The following is a 20850-nucleotide window of genomic DNA, read 5'->3' as shown; positions in this document are numbered from 1 at the left end:
AGGGAGCACTTGCACTGTGGCACTGATCAGCAGTGGCACAGTGCCCAAAGCAATAATCCAGCAAAAACATCGTGAACAGAGGAGGCAAACAGAAAAAAAATGGAGGAGAGACTCATGCCAATGATGCCAGGTCTAACACGTGTCCCCTCCAGCTGAAATGTGGGGAGAACTACCCTTCACCCAGGGAGTCCTCATCACTAAGGCGGAAAAATCTGGACAGACCATCAGCATTGGCGTCATCTGTACCAGGGCGGTGTTCCACCGTAAAGTCCATCCCCTGTAGGGAAATGGACCACCTCAACAGCTTTGGGTTCTCACCCCTCATCTGCATTAACCATCTGAGGGGCCTGTGGTCTGTCTGAACCCGGAAGTGAGTCCCAAACAGGTAGGGTCTTAGCTTCTTCAGCGCCCAGACCACAGCAAATGCCTCACGCTCTATCGCACTCCACCTTTGTTCCCTGGGAAGTAACCTCCGGCTGATGAAGGCTACAGGTAAGTCTCGGCCCTCCTCATTCATCTGTGCTAGAACAGCCCCCACACCATGCTCTGAAGCGTCTGTCTGGACAATGAATTCTTTTGAAAAGTCGGGGGCCTGGAGGACCGGTGCTGTACACATTGCAGTTTTCAGGGTGTCAAAGGCGTTCTGACAGGCGTCAGTCCAGATCACAAGTCTCGGCTGCTTCCTGGAAGTCAGCGAGGTCAAGGGGTGCACAATGTTGCCATACCCCTTGACAAACCTCCTGTAGTAACCCGTGAGACCCAAGAAGGCTCTCACCTGAGTCTGGGTTTTGGGCGGTTCCCAAGCCAGGATGGTATCTATCTTGGGTTGCAGGGGGGCCACCTTGCCGCTCCCTACTTGGTGCCCCAAGTACACCACTGAACCCTGCCCAATCTGGCACTTACTAGCCTTGATTGTGAGGCCTGCTCTGCGCAGGGCCAACAACACTTCCTGGAGGTGGCGCAAGTGTTCCTCCCAGCTGGCGCTGAACACTGCTATATCGTCGAGGTAGGCGGCGCTGAAATCTTCCAGCCCGGCCAGTACCTGGTTAACCAACCTCTGGAATGTGGCAGGGGCATTCTTCATCCCAAAGGGCATCACACGGAACTGGTAGTGCCCATCTGGTGTGGAGAATGCAGACCTCTCTTTTGCCCCATCAGTCAAGGCGATCTGCCAGTACCCAGACGTTAGATCAAACGTACTAAGGTACCGGGCAGCCCCCAACCGATCGATGAGCTCATCAGCTCTGGGGATGGGGTGCGCGTCAGTCTTGGTGACCGAATTGAGTCCTCGGTAATCCACACAGAACCGAAGTTCTGGTGAAGCACCAGGCGCTGCAGCCTTTGGGACCAAGACCACTGGGCTGGCCCAAGGACTGCTAGAGGACTCAACCACCCCTAAGGCAAACATCTTGGAGACCTCCTCCTTGATGTATGCTCTGACCTTGTCAGTCACCCTGTAGGCCTTGTGCCTCACAGGAGTGCTGTCCCCAGTGTCCACATCGTGGACACACCACTGAGTGACACCAGGGATTAAGGAGAACAGATCAGGGAATTGTACCAACAGATGGCGACAATCTTGCTGCTGCTCAGGGGTCAGTGTGTCAGAGAGGACAACACCATCCACTGACCCATCCTTTTCTTTTGCACACAGGAGGTCAGGAAGAGGCTCACTCTCCTCCTCCATCCCAGCATCTGTGGCAAGGAGCATGCCCACTTCGGACCTTTCTAAGTGGGGCTTTAACCGGTTGACATGCAGGACCCTTAAGGGGTTCCTGGGAGACTTCAAGTCCACCAAGTAGGTGACATCGCTCTTTTTCTCCACAACCTCAAATGGTCCGGTCCACCTGTCCTTGAGCGCACAAGGTTCCACAGGGGCCATGACCCAAACTTTCTGACCAGGTTGAAGCTCAACCAGAGTGGCATTCTGATCGTACCACCGCTTCATCTCTTCCTGGCTGGCCTCCAGATTTGCCTGAGCAAGATCTCTGAAGCGCCGAGTCTGGTTCCTAAAGGCCAGCATGTAACTATATACATCCTGGGGAGGTTTCCTGGGAGATTGCTCCCAGCCTTCTTTGACCAGACTCAAAGGTCCTCTTACCGGGTGACCATACAAAAGCTCAAAGGGGCTGAACCCTAGAGACTTCTGTGGCACCTCACGGTAAGCAAACAGCAGGCATGGCAAGAGGACGTCCCATTTACGCCTCATAGGTTCTTCAAGACCCATGATCATGCCTTTTAGGGTCCGGTTGAATCTCTCAACCAGCCCGTTACCTTGAGGGTGGTAAGGAGTGGTAAACTTGTAGGTTACCCCACACTCCTTCCACAGAGACTTCATATAATTCGAAATGAAGTTGGTGCCCCGGTCTGACACCACCTCTCTGGGGAACCCCATGTGGGAGAAAACACCCATCAGTGCCCGTCCCACCACGGGGGCCGTCACTGTTCGGAGAGGGATGGCTTCCGGGTACCGGGTGGCATGGTCCACCAAGACCAGGATAAACCTGTTGCCCATGGCTGTCTTGGGGTCCAGTGGCCCCACAATGTCAATTCCCACTCGCTCAAAGGGGGTACTGACGACGGGAAAAGGTTGGAGGGGAGCCTTCTGCTTCCGCCCACTTTTCCCACTTGCCTGGCAAGTCTGACAGGTCCTACAATGGATATCTGAATCCTTTCTCATCTGGGGCCAATAAAAATGGGTGACAAGCCTGTCATAGGTCTTGTCCTGCCCCAGATGTCCAGCTAACGGAACGTCATGAGCCAACCCCAGTAGGAAGGCTCTGAAGCGCTGGGGTACCACCAGCACACGGGCTGACCCAGGCTCAGCAGCCTTAGGCTCGCTATACAGGAGGTCGTTCTCCCAGTAGACCCAATGTGATCCTGACTGATCACCTGTCGTTTGGGATGAGGCCTGCTGCCTCATACCCACAAGAGAAGGGCACACTTTCTGTTCAGCACAAAATTCCTCCCTGGAGGGACCACCATCCTGCTGCCAATGGGTCAGCTCGGGCAGGTCTCCCAGCTCGGCCACTTGTTCTCCTGTCGGTTCCAGGGCATCCCCCTCAGGGTCTGCTCCCTCCTGGACCGCGGGAATGATGGGGGACGGTTTCCCGCGCCCCCTGCCTCTTCTCTTCACGGTGGGGACCTGGGCCATATTTTCAGGCTCCAGGGCCCCATCAACACCCTTACTGACTGACATGGACCGGGTGGTCGCACACACCCACTCAGGCAGACCCAACATTTCCAGATGCGCTTTTCTCTCCACCTTAGCCCAAGGGGAGTCCTCCAAATCATTGCCCAAGAGACAATCAACAGGCATGGCGGGCCTCACAGCAACCTGAAGAGTACCTGAGACCCCCCCCCCCACTCAAAGGGAACTTGAGCTACCTCACACTGACTCTGTGAGTTGTCAGCAGCTACAACGGGGTAGAATGCATGAGGGACCACCTGCTCTCTGGACACCAAGTGACACTTGACAGCTGTCACACTCGCTCCGGTGTCTCTGAGAGCTTCCACCCTATGGCCATTAATGGTCACCCACTGCCTATATTTCTTAGTGTTACTAGGCAGAGGGGTTGGAGGGACCATTTCCACGTCTCCTAAAGAGACCAGGGACATTTCTGCGGGACCCCACCCACCGGGGGCACCCATCTCATCCCCTCCCAGGGCTACACTCGCTACCTGACGAGGGGGTGCACGCGGCGGTGCATTCGAATCCTTCATGGGACACTGGGGATCATAATAACGGTGTCCCACCTGCTTACAGGCATAGCAGGTCATGGGGCCCCTGTGAACAGGTTTACCTGTCGGGGCCTCTGGCTTCTTTACAGGGGGAGGCTGGGAACCCTTCCCTTGGTTCCCTTGGGGACTACTTTGGGGCCCTTTCTGAAACTCCCTCTGTTTACCCCTGTCCCCCCCACTCTTCTGCTGGGGACCCTGCCCACCTTTGGCTGAGTCTCCCACTGGACCCTTGTGGACCCTGGTACTGACCCAGCGGTCCGCCTCCTCAGCAAGTTTTCTAGGGTTAGATAGCTTGCTATCAACAAGGTGCTGGCGTAGCTCTGGAAAACAGTTATTAGACAAGTGCTCCCAAGCAAACAAATCATAAAGAGCATCATAACTATCAACCTTGCTACCCTTTATCCAACCATCCATGGTTCTGCAGAAAAAAGACACATATTCAACCCACGTAGTACCAGGCAACTTCTTACATTCTCTAAAGGTTTGTCTGTACTTTTCTGGAGTTAGGCCATATCTCAGCATTAAAGCATCTTTCATATGAGTATAAGACATCCTATCCTCAGCAGGAAGGCTCAACAAGGTATCTCTCCCTTCATTTGTAAAGCGGCTCCACAACCCCGTTCCCCAATCCTTCTCAGGGACCCGGTGGGCCAATAACGCTAACTCATATGCTTTAAACCATTGGCTAATATCTTCATTCTTACTGTAATCTTTGATCACATCTTTAGGAAAATAAAACCTACTTTCTGCAGGCACAGATGGAGTGCTGCCACCAGAGGGATTCAACTCTAAACTCTTAGTTTTAAGCTCCATCTCCCTCACCATCTTCTCACGTTCAAACGCTAATTTCTCTCTCTCGAAATCTAATCTTTTGCTCTCCATTTCAGCTTCTCTCTTGCTTCTCGCATTCTCTAATTCCAACTGCCCTCCTAATTTAAGTTTTGCCATTTCCAACTTGTACCCCCTCTCCTTCTCCCTGTCTTCTAATTCTTCGGGGGAAAGGCTCCTAGAGGACGCACTACTGCCTGGAGATGACACTGGCCCACCTGTGGGCTCTTCCTCTTCCTCTTCTTCTTCCTCTTCCGGTACCACCACCGGATCAGAGGGATTTCTGGCCTCTAACCAGGCCTTCAGCGCTTTGAGGAAGCCCTCTTTCTTTGAGACACCTGTGGTAGGAACTTTAAACTGCTTGCAAAATCCTTTTAGATCTTTTAGCGTGTAGGAATCTATCTTCTCCTTATCGAATTCCCCCACAACATTCTCCACAGGTGTAGCAGCTCCGGCATTCTCCATGGTCAAAACTGGCAGTGTTTAGAAAAATCAGATCCAGGAAAGCGGAGAACAAAAATAGGATATCCTACCAAAACAGATTGTGGCTGCGTTATGGTCTGCTTTCACTATGTAGCGTACACTAATCACTGCACATGAGTCATAAATGCAAAGTTCAAATCCTCACCGCTGACCACCAATGTTAGAACCGGCGGTCTCTAGTTGGCAGAGGTATACACTTCTGACAAATAGGGACCAACCAACTCTAGTCAGGGAAAGGGGATTACACACTCAGATAACCCCTGCTACCCCCTTGGTAGCTTGGCAGAGCAGACAGGCTTATCTCAGAGGCAGTGTGTTAAGCATTTATGACCACATACAGTAATAAAGTGAATACCCTACAGATGGACACGACACAGAAGTTATTATAAAAATAGTATTTTTATATAAGGCTTAGCACAAGACCAAATAACGACAAAAATATACCACAGTCTTAATAAGTACTCTTTGGAAGGAAAAATAATAGTTCAAGTAAGGTTTCTTCTTGGCAAATAGTTCTTTAGCAAAGTATTCTTCTGAGCACAGTTCTTTGGCAACAATGTAACCCCCACAGGAGTCACACGACGTCGAGTCTACAGGATTCCCAAGGTTCGGCGTCGACCGCGAGGAGCGCTACGTCGAGCCTGGAGTTGCAACAGACCCCACAAGTACAGTACCTTGAGAAACGAAGAAAACGATGATCCGCGACGTCGAGATGTCGGCGTCGAGGTCGGCGTCGATCATGCCTTGGAGTCGGGTCAATCCGCAGCGGTGTCGAGGGATGTCGGGCCGGAGCAGCGCTCACGGCGTCGAGAAGGGCGTCGAGTCGATGCGATCAGCAGCGGCGTCGGGACGGGGTCGCTTGGAGGTGGAGCCGATACTCACTCCTCACTGGCGTTGATACCGGCGTCGAGACGGGGTCACTTGGAGACGGGGCCGATACCCACTGCTCACTGGCGTTGCTGCTGGCGTCGAGGCTGCAGATTTTCCCTTGTGTACTGGAAACAACACTTTCCAGCAATTCAGCAATTCAGTAGATGGTGAAGTCCTTTGGCCCTGTGACTTCAACAGGAGACTGGCACTCTTCCAGTCCTTGGAGATTTCCTAGCAAGTGTTCAGAGAGTACACACCAAGTTCCTCTCTCCTTGTTCCTTGGCAAAAATAAAGAAGCAGCTTCCAGGTTCCTCCACAGCAAAACAGCACTCTGGCAGAAAGGGGAGGCAAGTCCTTAGATCAGCAGGCTTCTTGTCCTTGGTACAGGTTTCCTTGTCAGAAGTGATCTGAGTTCTTGGTTCAGGGGTCCTTCTCTTATACCCCACTTCTCCTTTGTTCCCTTTGTCCAAACAGGGAGATTCCCACCATCTCAGGTTTGTTGTGGGTGTTGCCAGGCAGAGGCACCTGGCCCATTCACTGAGCAGGGCAGAGTCCTCAGCCGCCCAGCAGGAGGCGGAGCCAGTATTGTCACTGGCAGGAGCAGGGCTATCAGCCGCCCAGCAGGTGGCGGAGCCAGTATTGTGTCAGGCAGGGCAGGCTACTCTTCCCTCACTCTAGGTGTAAACGCCCCATTCACCCCACACTGACTCACTCAGACCTCTGGAGCCACCCAGCCCCTGACACACACACCAAACCAGCAGAGACCGGTAGATAGTTGGACAAGAAAATAGCCACTTTCTAAAAGTGCTATTTTCAAACATAGAATTTAAAAACCATCCATCCTAAAGGGTGTGTTATTAAATTCTGAGTTCAGGGATACTAAACTCGACTTGCTACCATGCTCCCTGAGTCAGATAGATTATAATGGAGTTAATAATCAGTCTGCCCAGTCTGGCCTATTGGAGGCAGGTAGCCCTTCAATAGTGAAAAACGAAAATGGCTGTAATTCACTATTAGGTCATGCCACACACATCAGGGCATGACCTACCTTTTACCAGCAATGCACCCTGCCCTAGGGCCTACCATAGAGGTGTCTGAAATGTGGCAAAGTGAAGGTTTAGAGACTGGTAAGTAGGTTTCCTTACCAAGTCGACATGGCAGTCAGGGACTGCACGCAGGCGCCGCGGTGGCAGGCCTGAGACGCATTTTGCACGCTGCTTCTGTGGGTGGCACAACCAGTGCTGCAAGCCCACCAGCAGCAGTTAACTTACACGCCCTTGGCACACGCAGTGCACTAGACTAGGGTCTGAACAGTAAGTCAACCAAGCCAATCATGGTAACACCAATCAATGTAACAATTTAACATAGGGAGCACTTGCACTGTGGCACTGATCAGCAGTGGCACAGTGCCCAAAGCAATAATCCAGCAAAAACATCGTGAACAGAGGAGGCAAACAGAAAAAAAATGGAGGAGAGACTCATGCCAATGATGCCAGGTCTAACACTAGCGCTTTGGAAAAGATCTTATAATCTACGTTGACAAGTGAAATAGGTCTGTAATTTTTACAATAGGTTGGATCCTTACCATCTTTGGGTATGAGGCAAATATGGGCCTCCGAATAAGAACCCTTGGATTTCCCCGCCATGAAGAAGGAATCAATTAAACAGTATAATTTAGGCAATAAAAGTTTAGAGAAATGAAGATAAAATTCAACTGTAAAACCGTCTGGTCCTGGTGCCTTATCTTTTTTGAGGTGTTGGAGTGGATCTAGAAGTTCTTGTTGCATAATCTCCATCTCTAAGGTGGATAGTTCAGGGCAGCTCTGTGGAGTCTTATGTAATGTTGAAAAAAACTGAGAGTAGATGGTCTGTAGGATTAGGTTCCGAAGAGTAGAGAGATTTGTAAAACAATGCAAATTCATTTAAAATTTCCGTGTCTTTGAATTTTAAGACAGAATGTTCATCAAAAATGCAGTCAATGTTCAACTTATTCTGTTTAGTTTTTAAATAGTTAGCTAATATCTTACCAGCCTTGTTCTTCCCCCCGTAAACTTTTGAAACTAGATTTCAGTAGAAATAATGAAGCATTATCAGTAGATTCCTTATTAAACTGTAATTTTGTTTGTACAAGTGCATTAAGAACATCCTTTGAATTAGATGTGTAGAAGGAATGCTCCAGTCTCTTAATGTCTTGAAGTTGGGATTTGGTACGTTTACGAGCAATGAAGCGTTTTTTAGCCACATAACTTATAATAAAGTCTTGTGATGCAGCCTTAAAGGCATCCCAAATGGTTGAGAAAGGTAACAAGGTCGTATAAATAATAGAGAAATTTTCCTCAAAAAAAGTAGTAGAAGAAGAGGAAAACACAGGTTCCAAAAGGAGAGAGTTATTAAATCGCCAACGTTTAGGGGCATTGACTTTAGGCAAAATTTCCAGGTCAATTGAAATGGGATCATGGTCTGATAATAATATTGGCCCTATTTCTCCAGACATAAGTGTCTGAGACAGACTGTGGGAAACAAAAAAATAATCTATCCGCGATTGGGAGTGATGCACAGGAGAGTAAAAAGTATACTCTCTGGTAATCGGAGTGCAGAGCCTCCAGGCGTCCAAGAGTCTGTGTTGTTTAATAGCATGAATAAAAGCTTTATGTGGTTTATTGGGGACGAATGTAACTTTGGAATTCCGGTCTATAAAAGGATCAAAAATTTGATTGCAATCTCCTGCAAAGATAAAATTATCTTCAATGCGATGGGTAATTTGCTTGGCTATCGATGTCCACCAGTGGGTGCATAGACATTAAAAAAGGAGACTGGAACATCCCTCACCAACAGCTTAACATTATGCCAACAACCATCATTATCTGAAATTTGGGATAAAAATTTGAATTGGAGCGATTTACGACAAAGCATCATAAGACCATTACGCTTGCCATCACCATTGGAGTAGAACACCTCCCCCACCCAGCCCCTTTTTAGTTTCAGTGACTCGCTTTCCGTAAGGTGGGTTTCTTGTAAGAATACTATGTCTGCATTTAGTTTAGCCAAATGAGTTAAAACCCTTTGTCGTTTAATGGGTGAGTTCAGCCCCCTTACATTCCAGGCAACTAATTTCAGCGACATGGCATGCAAAGAGTAAGAACAAACAAAGATAGTAAATAAAGGTAGTACAATTCAGTGAAAATGACAGGAAGAAAGAAATAAAAAAAGAAATAGGAGAGGGCAGATAATGTAAACAAACTAATCAAGGTCAATATGAAAAGTAAAAGGTAAACAAATAGTAATGAAGATAGAAAGTCAAAGTGATAAAAAAAAACAGGAGTATGTGAAGATATAAAACTGGATCTGTAATGCCAGAAAGAGCAATGAAAAAACAGTAGTAAAATGAGAAAAGTAAGTAACAAAGAGAACTTGAAATGAATAACCACAATTAGACAAGTGAAGGAAGCATAAGAAGTAGTAAAGTGAGATACACTGAGGAGAAGATGACTAATGACAACCATAAGAGGAGTAAAGAGAAGGTTTGGACAGGAGAAAAGGATTGGGAGAAGGAGTAAAACTCGAACATAGATGTAGGAAGACAACATACCTATGAGAGGAAATACCAAAGAGAGACGGGAGAGGGAGGTGAAGCCACATGGAATGGACAACACGATCAGGGCAGCTAAACGAAGCACCAGGAAGACGTCATACGAGAAAGATAGCGGATCTGTGGAGACGAAACATAACAGACGTTAAGTGAAAATTAATGAGTGGGCAAAAACAATAATTGCTAGAACAATAGTAAACCAAACCCTAGAAAAAGGGCTTATGCAAAACCACAATGAATGGAACAAGAACAAGTGAAACAAATCACCAGAAATTGAACATAATAATGAGTGAGAAGAAACCAGAACAGTAAAATCAATAAACAGCAATATCAAGCATTGAATGAAGTAGATGGACGGGAAAGGTCCATAGCAGACGACTTGCATGAGTTAATGAAACTTTGCAAACGCAGAGGATCTTCATACGTGGTCGTTCTGTTATTGTAGGTGACCTTAAAAAGGCACGGATGAAAAAGACCATCTCTGGCCCCCATTGAGCGGAGATCAGCTCGCAGATCCAAAAAAGCCTTGCGACGGTTAGCGGTAGCTTTGGTGTAATCTTGTGCAAAGAACAAAGAGGAGCCAGACCATGTAAGTCTTGGAGATGCCTTGACCGCAGAGAGAACCTTCAACAAATCAGTATATTCCAGGAAATATAAAATTACTCCTCTGGGTCTCTGTGAAGGCGATGCGGTAGATGGATCTCGACCCAGACGATGCGCCCGTTGAATATTAAGTACTGTAGTGTCTGGCATGTGAAGTAATTTAGGTAGAAAATATTTGAAGAAAGCAATAGAGTCAGTCCCTTCAAGGCCCTCCTCCAGGCCATAAATACGTAAGTTGTTACGCCTGTTTCGATTCTCCAAATCTTCGACCTGTTTCTGAAGTGTAGAAATTTGAGAGTGAAGGTGAGAAACACTGGCACAAGTCTCCGTCAGGGAACAAACATTTCGCTCAACAGGCGATACTCTGGTCTCAAGCTGCGACCAATTGTCTGTTAAAATTTGCAATTTATTGTTGGTATCCTCCATAAAGGGCTTAAGAGCTCTAATTTCCTCTAGTAATAACTCCAATGACACAGGAGATGATGATTTTGGTGGTGACGGAGGATCTTTTTTGAGTCGCTTAGTGTTGGATTTCCCCGGAAGTACAGGAGAAGACTCCATGATTGACTCCGAGGGATGGGTAGAGAGTGCCAGAGAATCCTCTAGTTTAGAAAACTGAGAAAAAAACCTTAGAATTCTTTACAAAACTGTTCTTAGGCTTAGACAGTGAGAAACTCGTCGGTTTTATTCTTACCATAAATCACATGCAGCAGACTCCAGCAAAAGTAAACGTCTTAAGGGACAAGGCGATGAAGTACAAACCGTCACAGAGTATACAGGCGGAGGACTACAGAGGCGGAAACCAAGACGTCATGTATGGCTTAAAAGCAACTATGCTCCCATTGGAAATGCTAAAAAGCGACAAAAAGCAGCTTTCAGAATGAAGCAAAAGGTGTAAAATACACAAAATGCAGACAAGTAAGGTTCAATGGAAAGCAAGTGAATTTACAAAAGTGAAAATTGACTCAGGAAATTATATAAGCCAAGGATATGTAGTGAGGAAGCAGCTGGGAGCACAAAATGGCCGCCGAGGATATTGCTGTAGAAGAGTCTCACAAAACATCCCACAAAGCAGTTGGGAAGCCTTAAAAAAGAACAACAAATAATATTCCTGAGACGAAGCAAGATGGCGGCCGGCAGCTCGGCTGAGTGAGCTGGTTCAGCGCTTGCTCCCCCGGTTGATTTGCCAAAACGAACCCATGGATCTCTAGAGTGAACTGACCTTGTTTGTTTGATGACTCTGCCTCGTGTACAGATTCCGGTATAAGCAATGCGAGGAGTGCGAGGAGTGCTCCATTTATCCCCAGACTATCGGAGTAGTCGTCTCACCTGGATTCTTTCTCTTCCAAAACAAGTCACAGTCTGTGGCTTCTGGACAGCTGCGGCAGCTCGGCTGACGGATTTGCCGTTCGTGGAGATGCCTGAATTGGATCCTGCATCATTTCGTCCAATATCGCTAATAAATGTAGATAGTAAAATATATTCGAAAATCCTATCTACTAGATTGGCCGCCGTGATTTCTCCATTAGTGTCTCTACGGCAGCATGGTTTTATTCCAGGCAGGGACACAGCCGACCATGTTCGGCGTGTAATAGCCCTCCTAGATTGGGCTCAGGCTACTCATTCTTCCCTCGGAGTGATCCTGTTAGACGCCAAAAATGCGTTTGACAGGGTCGCCTGGGGGTTTTTATGGGCAGTCCTGCGATGAAAAGGGTTTAGTTTGGAATTTCTTCAAGCACTACGATCGTTGTACATTTCTCCGGAGGCTACTCTCTCAGTCTCAGGGCTGCAATCAAGATCCTTCAGCATCGGAAGGGGCACTAGGCAGGGATGTCCCTGCTCGTCCCTGCTGTTTGCACTATATATAGACCCTCTTTTAAGTAAAATAGAGAAATGTGCAAATATACATCCAGTCAGGGTTGCTACAGTAGAGTATAAGGCATTGGCATATGCCGATGACATTGTAGTTTTGACAAGCAATGTGGCATTGGTATTTTCAGCTATTAAGAGTCTGGCAGAACAATATGGCCATTTTTCTGGCTATAAACTCAACGTCACGAAGACTCAGGTGATTCAGTCTGCAGCTATGGACTCCTCAGATGCCCCGGTGGTGCAGAGCGTGGGGTATTTAGGGGTTAAAATTTTGGCGGCAGTAGAAAAGATTCCAGATTTGAATATCTTGCCTGTAATCAACGCAATTAATTCTACTTTGACGAGGTTAGACAATCTCCATCTGTCTCTATATGGTAGGGGGAATGTACTAAAAATGTTGGTTTTACCAAAGTTTTTATACCTTTTCAGGACCATTCCACTTGAGTTTTCTCATACTAACCTAGCTCAAGCTGAAAGGTGTTGCAATAGATTTCTTTGGGGTTACCATCGCCCTCGGAGGGCAACAAAATGGATGTACCTCCCTGGGGAAAGAGGAGGGTGGGCAATACCTAATTTAGTGCTGTATTACTGGTCAGCCCTTGTTCAACATTTTGCTATACCACTTTTTGGAGATAAGGCATGGGTACCATTATTTTGCAGGCCTTCTATTTTTGAAATAGGACTGGGAGAAGAAGCTAAGGGGATATTAGTGCGTGTGTTAAAGCCCAGCTATTATAAAAAGACTACGTTTAAGGTTATAACAGCAATGTTCTCAGTCTGGCGCAAGATTCGTCGCAAATGTTTGATTCCCAATATCAATTACTATACACCCCTTACTGCGGGAGGGCTCTTACCTCCCATCTTCCAAGATCAAATTACATTTAGGTGGATTTCACAGGGAATAAGGTCGTTAGGCGATCTTGGAAGTGAAGGAATAATGGCTTCTTTTGAGTTTCTAAGGGAGAAATTTAGCTTAAATACTCACGATTTTTTAAAATATTTGCAGATCCGCAGCTACGTAGAGAAAGCTAGGGAGCGAAGCTCTGGCTTTTTCGAGAAAAATTTACTTTTGAAACTGATAATAAAACGATCTAGAATAGGTACGCTGTATCAACATTTACTTTCAGGCCTTCCAGACGACATATTCTTACAAAATGCTAATTGGGAAAGGAAATTGGGTAGGGCAGATTTAGATATCTCTCAGGCCTTAGAACTCTCAAGCAGTGCCTTTATATCAGGAAGTTTACGGTCTCAAAGCTACATGGCACTGTTTGACCTGTACTATACCCCGGCTAAAATTTCTAAATGGAACAAGAACAAGTGAAACAAATCACCAGAAATTGAACATAATAATGAGTGAGAAGAAACCAGAACAGTAAAATCAATAAACAGCAATATCAAGCATTGAATGAAGTAGATGGACGGGAAAGGTCCATAGCAGACGACTTGCATGAGTTAATGAAACTTTGCAAACGCAGAGGATCTTCATACGTGGTCGTTCTGTTATTGTAGGTGACCTTAAAAAGGCACGGATGAAAAAGACCATCTCTGGCCCCCATTGAGCGGAGATCAGCTCGCAGATCCAAAAAAGCCTTGCGACGGTTAGCGGTAGCTTTGGTGTAATCTTGTGCAAAGAACAAAGAGGAGCCAGACCATGTAAGTCTTGGAGATGCCTTGACCGCAGAGAGAACCTTCAACAAATCAGTATATTCCAGGAAATATAAAATTACTCCTCTGGGTCTCTGTGAAGGCGATGCGGTAGATGGATCTCGACCCAGACGATGCGCCCGTTGAATATTAAGTACTGTAGTGTCTGGCATGTGAAGTAATTTAGGTAGAAAATATTTGAAGAAAGCAATAGAGTCAGTCCCTTCAAGGCCCTCCTCCAGGCCATAAATACGTAAGTTGTTACGCCTGTTTCGATTCTCCAAATCTTCGACCTGTTTCTGAAGTGTAGAAATTTGAGAGTGAAGGTGAGAAACACTGGCACAAGTCTCCGTCAGGGAACAAACATTTCGCTCAACAGGCGATACTCTGGTCTCAAGCTGCGACCAATTGTCTGTTAAAATTTGCAATTTATTGTTGGTATCCTCCATAAAGGGCTTAAGAGCTCTAATTTCCTCTAGTAATAACTCCAATGACACAGGAGATGATGATTTTGGTGGTGACGGAGGATCTTTTTTGAGTCGCTTAGTGTTGGATTTCCCCGGAAGTACAGGAGAAGACTCCATGATTGACTCCGAGGGATGGGTAGAGAGTGCCAGAGAATCCTCTAGTTTAGAAAACTGAGAAAAAAACCTTAGAATTCTTTACAAAACTGTTCTTAGGCTTAGACAGTGAGAAACTCGTCGGTTTTATTCTTACCATAAATCACATGCAGCAGACTCCAGCAAAAGTAAACGTCTTAAGGGACAAGGCGATGAAGTACAAACCGTCACAGAGTATACAGGCGGAGGACTACAGAGGCGGAAACCAAGACGTCATGTATGGCTTAAAAGCAACTATGCTCCCATTGGAAATGCTAAAAAGCGACAAAAAGCAGCTTTCAGAATGAAGCAAAAGGTGTAAAATACACAAAATGCAGACAAGTAAGGTTCAATGGAAAGCAAGTGAATTTACAAAAGTGAAAATTGACTCAGGAAATTATATAAGCCAAGGATATGTAGTGAGGAAGCAGCTGGGAGCACAAAATGGCCGCCGAGGATATTGCTGTAGAAGAGTCTCACAAAACATCCCACAAAGCAGTTGGGAAGCCTTAAAAAAGAACAACAAATAATATTCCTGAGACGAAGCAAGATGGCGGCCGGCAGCTCGGCTGAGTGAGCTGGTTCAGCGCTTGCTCCCCCGGTTGATTTGCCAAAACGAACCCATGGATCTCTAGAGTGAACTGACCTTGTTTGTTTGATGACTCTGCCTCGTGTACAGATTCCGGTATAAGCAATGCGAGGAGTGCGAGGAGTGCTCCATTTATCCCCAGACTATCGGAGTAGTCGTCTCACCTGGATTCTTTCTCTTCCAAAACAAGTCACAGTCTGCGGCTTCTGGACAGCTGCGGCAGCTCGGCTGACGGATTTGCCGTTCGTGGAGATGCCTGAATTGGATCCTGCATCATTTCGTCCAATATCGCTAATAAATGTAGATAGTAAAATATATTCGAAAATCCTATCTACTAGATTGGCCGCCGTGATTTCTCCATTAGTGTCTCTACGGCAGCATGGTTTTATTCCAGGCAGGGACACAGCCGACCATGTTCGGCGTGTAATAGCCCTCCTAGATTGGGCTCAGGCTACTCATTCTTCCCTCGGAGTGATCCTGTTAGACGCCAAAAATGCGTTTGACAGGGTCGCCTGGGGGTTTTTATGGGCAGTCCTGCGATGAAAAGGGTTTAGTTTGGAATTTCTTCAAGCACTACGATCGTTGTACATTTCTCCGGAGGCTACTCTCTCAGTCTCAGGGCTGCAATCAAGATCCTTCAGCATCGGAAGGGGCACTAGGCAGGGATGTCCCTGCTCGTCCCTGCTGTTTGCACTATATATAGACCCTCTTTTAAGTAAAATAGAGAAATGTGCAAATATACATCCAGTCAGGGTTGCTACAGTAGAGTATAAGGCATTGGCATATGCCGATGACATTGTAGTTTTGACAAGCAATGTGGCATTGGTATTTTCAGCTATTAAGAGTCTGGCAGAACAATATGGCCATTTTTCTGGCTATAAACTCAACGTCACGAAGACTCAGGTGATTCAGTCTGCAGCTATGGACTCCTCAGATGCCCCGGTGGTGCAGAGCGTGGGGTATTTAGGGGTTAAAATTTTGGCGGCAGTAGAAAAGATTCCAGATTTGAATATCTTGCCTGTAATCAACGCAATTAATTCTACTTTGACGAGGTTAGACAATCTCCATCTGTCTCTATATGGTAGGGGGAATGTACTAAAAATGTTGGTTTTACCAAAGTTTTTATACCTTTTCAGGACCATTCCACTTGAGTTTTCTCATACTAACCTAGCTCAAGCTGAAAGGTGTTGCAATAGATTTCTTTGGGGTTACCATCGCCCTCGGAGGGCAACAAAATGGATGTACCTCCCTGGGGAAAGAGGAGGGTGGGCAATACCTAATTTAGTGCTGTATTACTGGTCAGCCCTTGTTCAACATTTTGCTATACCACTTTTTGGAGATAAGGCATGGGTACCATTATTTTGCAGGCCTTCTATTTTTGAAATAGGACTGGGAGAAGAAGCTAAGGGGATATTAGTGCGTGTGTTAAAGCCCAGCTATTATAAAAAGACTACGTTTAAGGTTATAACAGCAATGTTCTCAGTCTGGCGCAAGATTCGTCGCAAATGTTTGATTCCCAATATCAATTACTATACACCCCTTACTGCGGGAGGGCTCTTACCTCCCATCTTCCAAGATCAAATTACATTTAGGTGGATTTCACAGGGAATAAGGTCGTTAGGCGATCTTGGAAGTGAAGGAATAATGGCTTCTTTTGAGTTTCTAAGGGAGAAATTTAGCTTAAATACTCACGATTTTTTAAAATATTTGCAGATCCGCAGCTACGTAGAGAAAGCTAGGGAGCGAAGCTCTGGCTTTTTCGAGAAAAATTTACTTTTGAAACTGATAATAAAACGATCTAGAATAGGTACGCTGTATCAACATTTACTTTCAGGCCTTCCAGACGACATATTCTTACAAAATGCTAATTGGGAAAGGAAATTGGGTAGGGCAGATTTAGATATCTCTCAGGCCTTAGAACTCTCAAGCAGTGCCTTTATATCAGGAAGTTTACGGTCTCAAAGCTACATGGCACTGTTTGACCTGTACTATACCCCGGCTAAAATTTCTAAATGGAACAAGAACAAGTGAAACAAATCACCAGAAATTGAACATAATAATGAGTGAGAAGAAACCAGAACAGTAAAATCAATAAACAGCAATATCAAGCATTGAATGAAGTAGATGGACGGGAAAGGTCCATAGCAGACGACTTGCATGAGTTAATGAAACTTTGCAAACGCAGAGGATCTTCATACGTGGTCGTTCTGTTATTGTAGGTGACCTTAAAAAGGCACGGATGAAAAAGACCATCTCTGGCCCCCATTGAGCGGAGATCAGCTCGCAGATCCAAAAAAGCCTTGCGACGGTTAGCGGTAGCTTTGGTGTAATCTTGTGCAAAGAACAAAGAGGAGCCAGACCATGTAAGTCTTGGAGATGCCTTGACCGCAGAGAGAACCTTCAACAAATCAGTATATTCCAGGAAATATAAAATTACTCCTCTGGGTCTCTGTGAAGGCGATGCGGTAGATGGATCTCGACCCAGACGATGCGCCCGTTGAATATTAAGTACTGTAGTGTCTGGCATGTGAAGTAATTTAGGTAGAAAATATTTGAAGAAAGCAATAGAGTCAGTCCCTTCAAGGCCCTCCTCCAGGCCATAAATACGTAAGTTGTTACGCCTGTTTCGATTCTCCAAATCTTCGACCTGTTTCTGAAGTGTAGAAATTTGAGAGTGAAGGTGAGAAACACTGGCACAAGTCTCCGTCAGGGAACAAACATTTCGCTCAACAGACGATACTCTGGTCTCAAGCTGCGACCAATTGTCTGTTAAAATTTGCAATTTATTGTTGGTATCCTCCATAAAGGGCTTAAGAGCTCTAATTTCCTCTAGTAATAACTCCAATGACACAGGAGATGATGATTTTGGTGGTGACGGAGGATCTTTTTTGAGTCGCTTAGTGTTGGATTTCCCCGGAAGTACAGGAGAAGACTCCATGATTGACTCCGAGGGATGGGTAGAGAGTGCCAGAGAATCCTCTAGTTTAGAAAACTGAGAAAAAAACCTTAGAATTCTTTACAAAACTGTTCTTAGGCTTAGACAGTGAGGAACTCGTCGGTTTTATTCTTACCATAAATCACATGCAGCAGACTCCAGCAAAAGTAAACGTCTTAAGGGACAAGGCGATGAAGTACAAACCGTCACAGAGTATACAGGCGGAGGACTACAGAGGCGGAAACCAAGACGTCATGTATGGCTTAAAAGCAACTATGCTCCCATTGGAAATGCTAAAAAGCGACAAAAAGCAGCTTTCAGAATGAAGCAAAAGGTGTAAAACACACAAAATGCAGACAAGTAAGGTTCGATGGAAAGCAAGTGAATTTACAAAAGTGAAAATTGACTCAGGAAATTATATAAGCCAAGGATATGTAGTGAGGAAGCAGCTGGGAGCACAAAATGGCCGCCGAAGATATTGCTGTAGAAGAGTCTCACAAAACATCCCACAAAGCAGTTGGGAAGCCTTAAAAAAGAACAACAAATAATATTCCTGAGACGAAGCAAGATGGCGGCCGGCAGCTCGGCTGAGTGAGCTGGTTCAGCGCTTGCTCCCCCGGTTGATTTGCCAAAACGAACCCATGGATCTCTAGAGTGAACTGACCTTGTTTGTTTGATGACTCTGCCTCGTGTACAGATTCCGGTATAAGCAATGCGAGGAGTGCTCCATTTATCCCCAGACTATCGGAGTAGTCGTCTCACCTGGATTCTTTCTCTTCCAAAACAAGTCACAGTCTGCGGCTTCTGGACAGCTGCGGCAGCTCGGCTGACGGATTTGCCGTTCGTGGAGATGCCTCCGAAAGCTCAGACAAGGGGCGCTGCTTCTGCAGCGCGTACTCTAATCCCCAAGGGCTCAGCGAAGTCCGGCGGTGCAATGGCACAATCTCCAGGAACAGCGGGACACGGTGTAACCGGCAAGGTAATAAACAAGTGTGCAGGGAGCTGAGCAGACACCTAAGGGATTGGGGGCAAAATCCAAAACCAGACAAACTTTGCCATCAATGTTTAAAAACAAAACAGATAAAACGATAGTGGCACATAACAATAACAAAACACAAAATGTTAGCGTACTGGATTGTGCTCAGACATTGCCAGATTTCTCACAACTTCCCTCGGACCCTCTCAGCGGGGTAGTTACTAACCCAATCACTGTGAAGGGTAAAGTTGAGGAGGGGAAGGAGGAAGCGGAGGCTGGAGGACTGGTAGGAGGTATTCCCCACAAAAATCCCTCTATCATCGAAGTTCAGAGGGATTCTATAAGTCAGCCAAGAGGGATGCTGGGAGGTGTATTACACTCAGACTCATTGGTGAATATACCTCTGGTAACCACGCCTTCAGGCCAATCCACCAAACAGCAGATCATGCAAGTAAGAAAATCTCGAATCCACCCACAGAATGGGGTATTGGACACTGACAGCGATAAATTATTTTCTTTATCAGATCATACTGTCTCCTCAGACGATGATGTTGCTTTGAGTAGAGATTGGACGGATGATGACAGTGATTTAGGGGATTGGCGCACTAATGAAGCCCTAAATGTTGGTGCTGTTCCTAAAGGTCTAGATACAGTCCGCAAATTGCATAAGGATCAGGGGTCTTTGCCTCAGGGGGCGGACACAGGTTCCCTAACCTGGGACTATTCGTTCTCTATTCAACCGGGTTCAGAGGGAAATGTGGCTACTCAAAATGATACTGGGACTAATCCATCTTCAGGCGAGATGACGCTTGCAATTATTTATCAGACATTAATGGCACATCGGGAGGAGGCTCGCCACGAGAATGCCCGGTTACAGGGGGTATGCCGTTGTGTTCAAAATTCCATTCGGAGGGTAGTTAAAACATGTTCTGAAATTACCTCGAGAGTTGGGGAAGCAGAAGTGAGGATATCTACCCTAGAAGACGATATGGCAACCCAGAGGAATATAACGGATACAATTCGGTCTCAAAGAGATGACATTCATTGGAAGCTCGCCGATCTCGAAAATAGAGCTCGGAAGAACAATCTGAGAGTTCTGGGGGTGCCTGAAGGGTTGGAAGGGGCAGATGCTAGAAAGTTTATTGTGGAACTCTTTACCGAGGCATTTCCTGAAGTCAACCAATGGGATTGGCAAAGGGAAATACAGAGAGCCCATCGCTTTCCATTCAAGATTAAGCAACGACCGGGGCAACAGGACAGTAGGCTTCGAGCGATTCTAATATGTTTTTCGAATTTCTTAGCAAGGGAAAAGATCTATGATCTGGCAAGACCTGATAGGAAAAGGGCTGGCAGGGGTTGTGAGTTCTTTGTCAGGCCTGATCTGTGTCCAGCAACTGTGGAGCGGAGGTGGCAGCTCCGGCAGTTAATGGGGCCCCTGCAGTCCAAGGGAGCTCAAGTGTTTTTGCTGTTTCCCTCAAAACTAAAAATTATTTTTCAAGGTTAGACAAGGTTGTTTGTTTCAGAAATTCAGGCTAAGGAGTATTTAGATTCATTGTAAGATTATTGTTGTTTTTCACTGATTATGCTACACTTTTTTTAGTGGGGGATCCTAGGGGGTTTGCTCTTTCAAAGAAGGACATTGCACCATATAGGGAATAGGGTTTGTTAGGAAAATCATTATTTATTTTTTTGGGATGTTTTTCTAGGTGCAATGCCCAAATGGGCATCAAGGATTTTTTTTGGCAATGATACAGGAGGGGACGGGTGGTCAACCAGCCTTCCCATCGAAAGGACAGAGTCCTTATGCCTTAATTGGGGGGGTGTAGGGGGGAGGGAGGTAGGAGAGTTGGTGGGTGTGGGGGGTGGATGGGGAGGGGAGTTCATGGGGGAAGAGGTTTATCGGAGTGCAGGGGGGACTGGGGCAAAAATATTTTTAAAAAAGAAGCTTGAATCAACAATGTAATTATGGGTTCGTACAAAATGTTCTTTGTTTAAAAAGAAAAAAAAAAAAGTACTTTTGGGAGGGAGAGTTATTGTGGGGTTTTTTTTTGGCTGGCTTCTTTACCTTCAAAAGTGAATGGTGCAGGATAAAATTCGCATAGGGTCCTGGAATATCTGTGG

This window comes from Triturus cristatus, chromosome 8, assembly GCF_964204655.1.
Source record: "Triturus cristatus chromosome 8, aTriCri1.1, whole genome shotgun sequence".
Classification (NCBI taxonomy): domain Eukaryota; kingdom Metazoa; phylum Chordata; class Amphibia; order Caudata; family Salamandridae; genus Triturus; species Triturus cristatus.
This window is presented reverse-complemented; position numbering follows the sequence as displayed.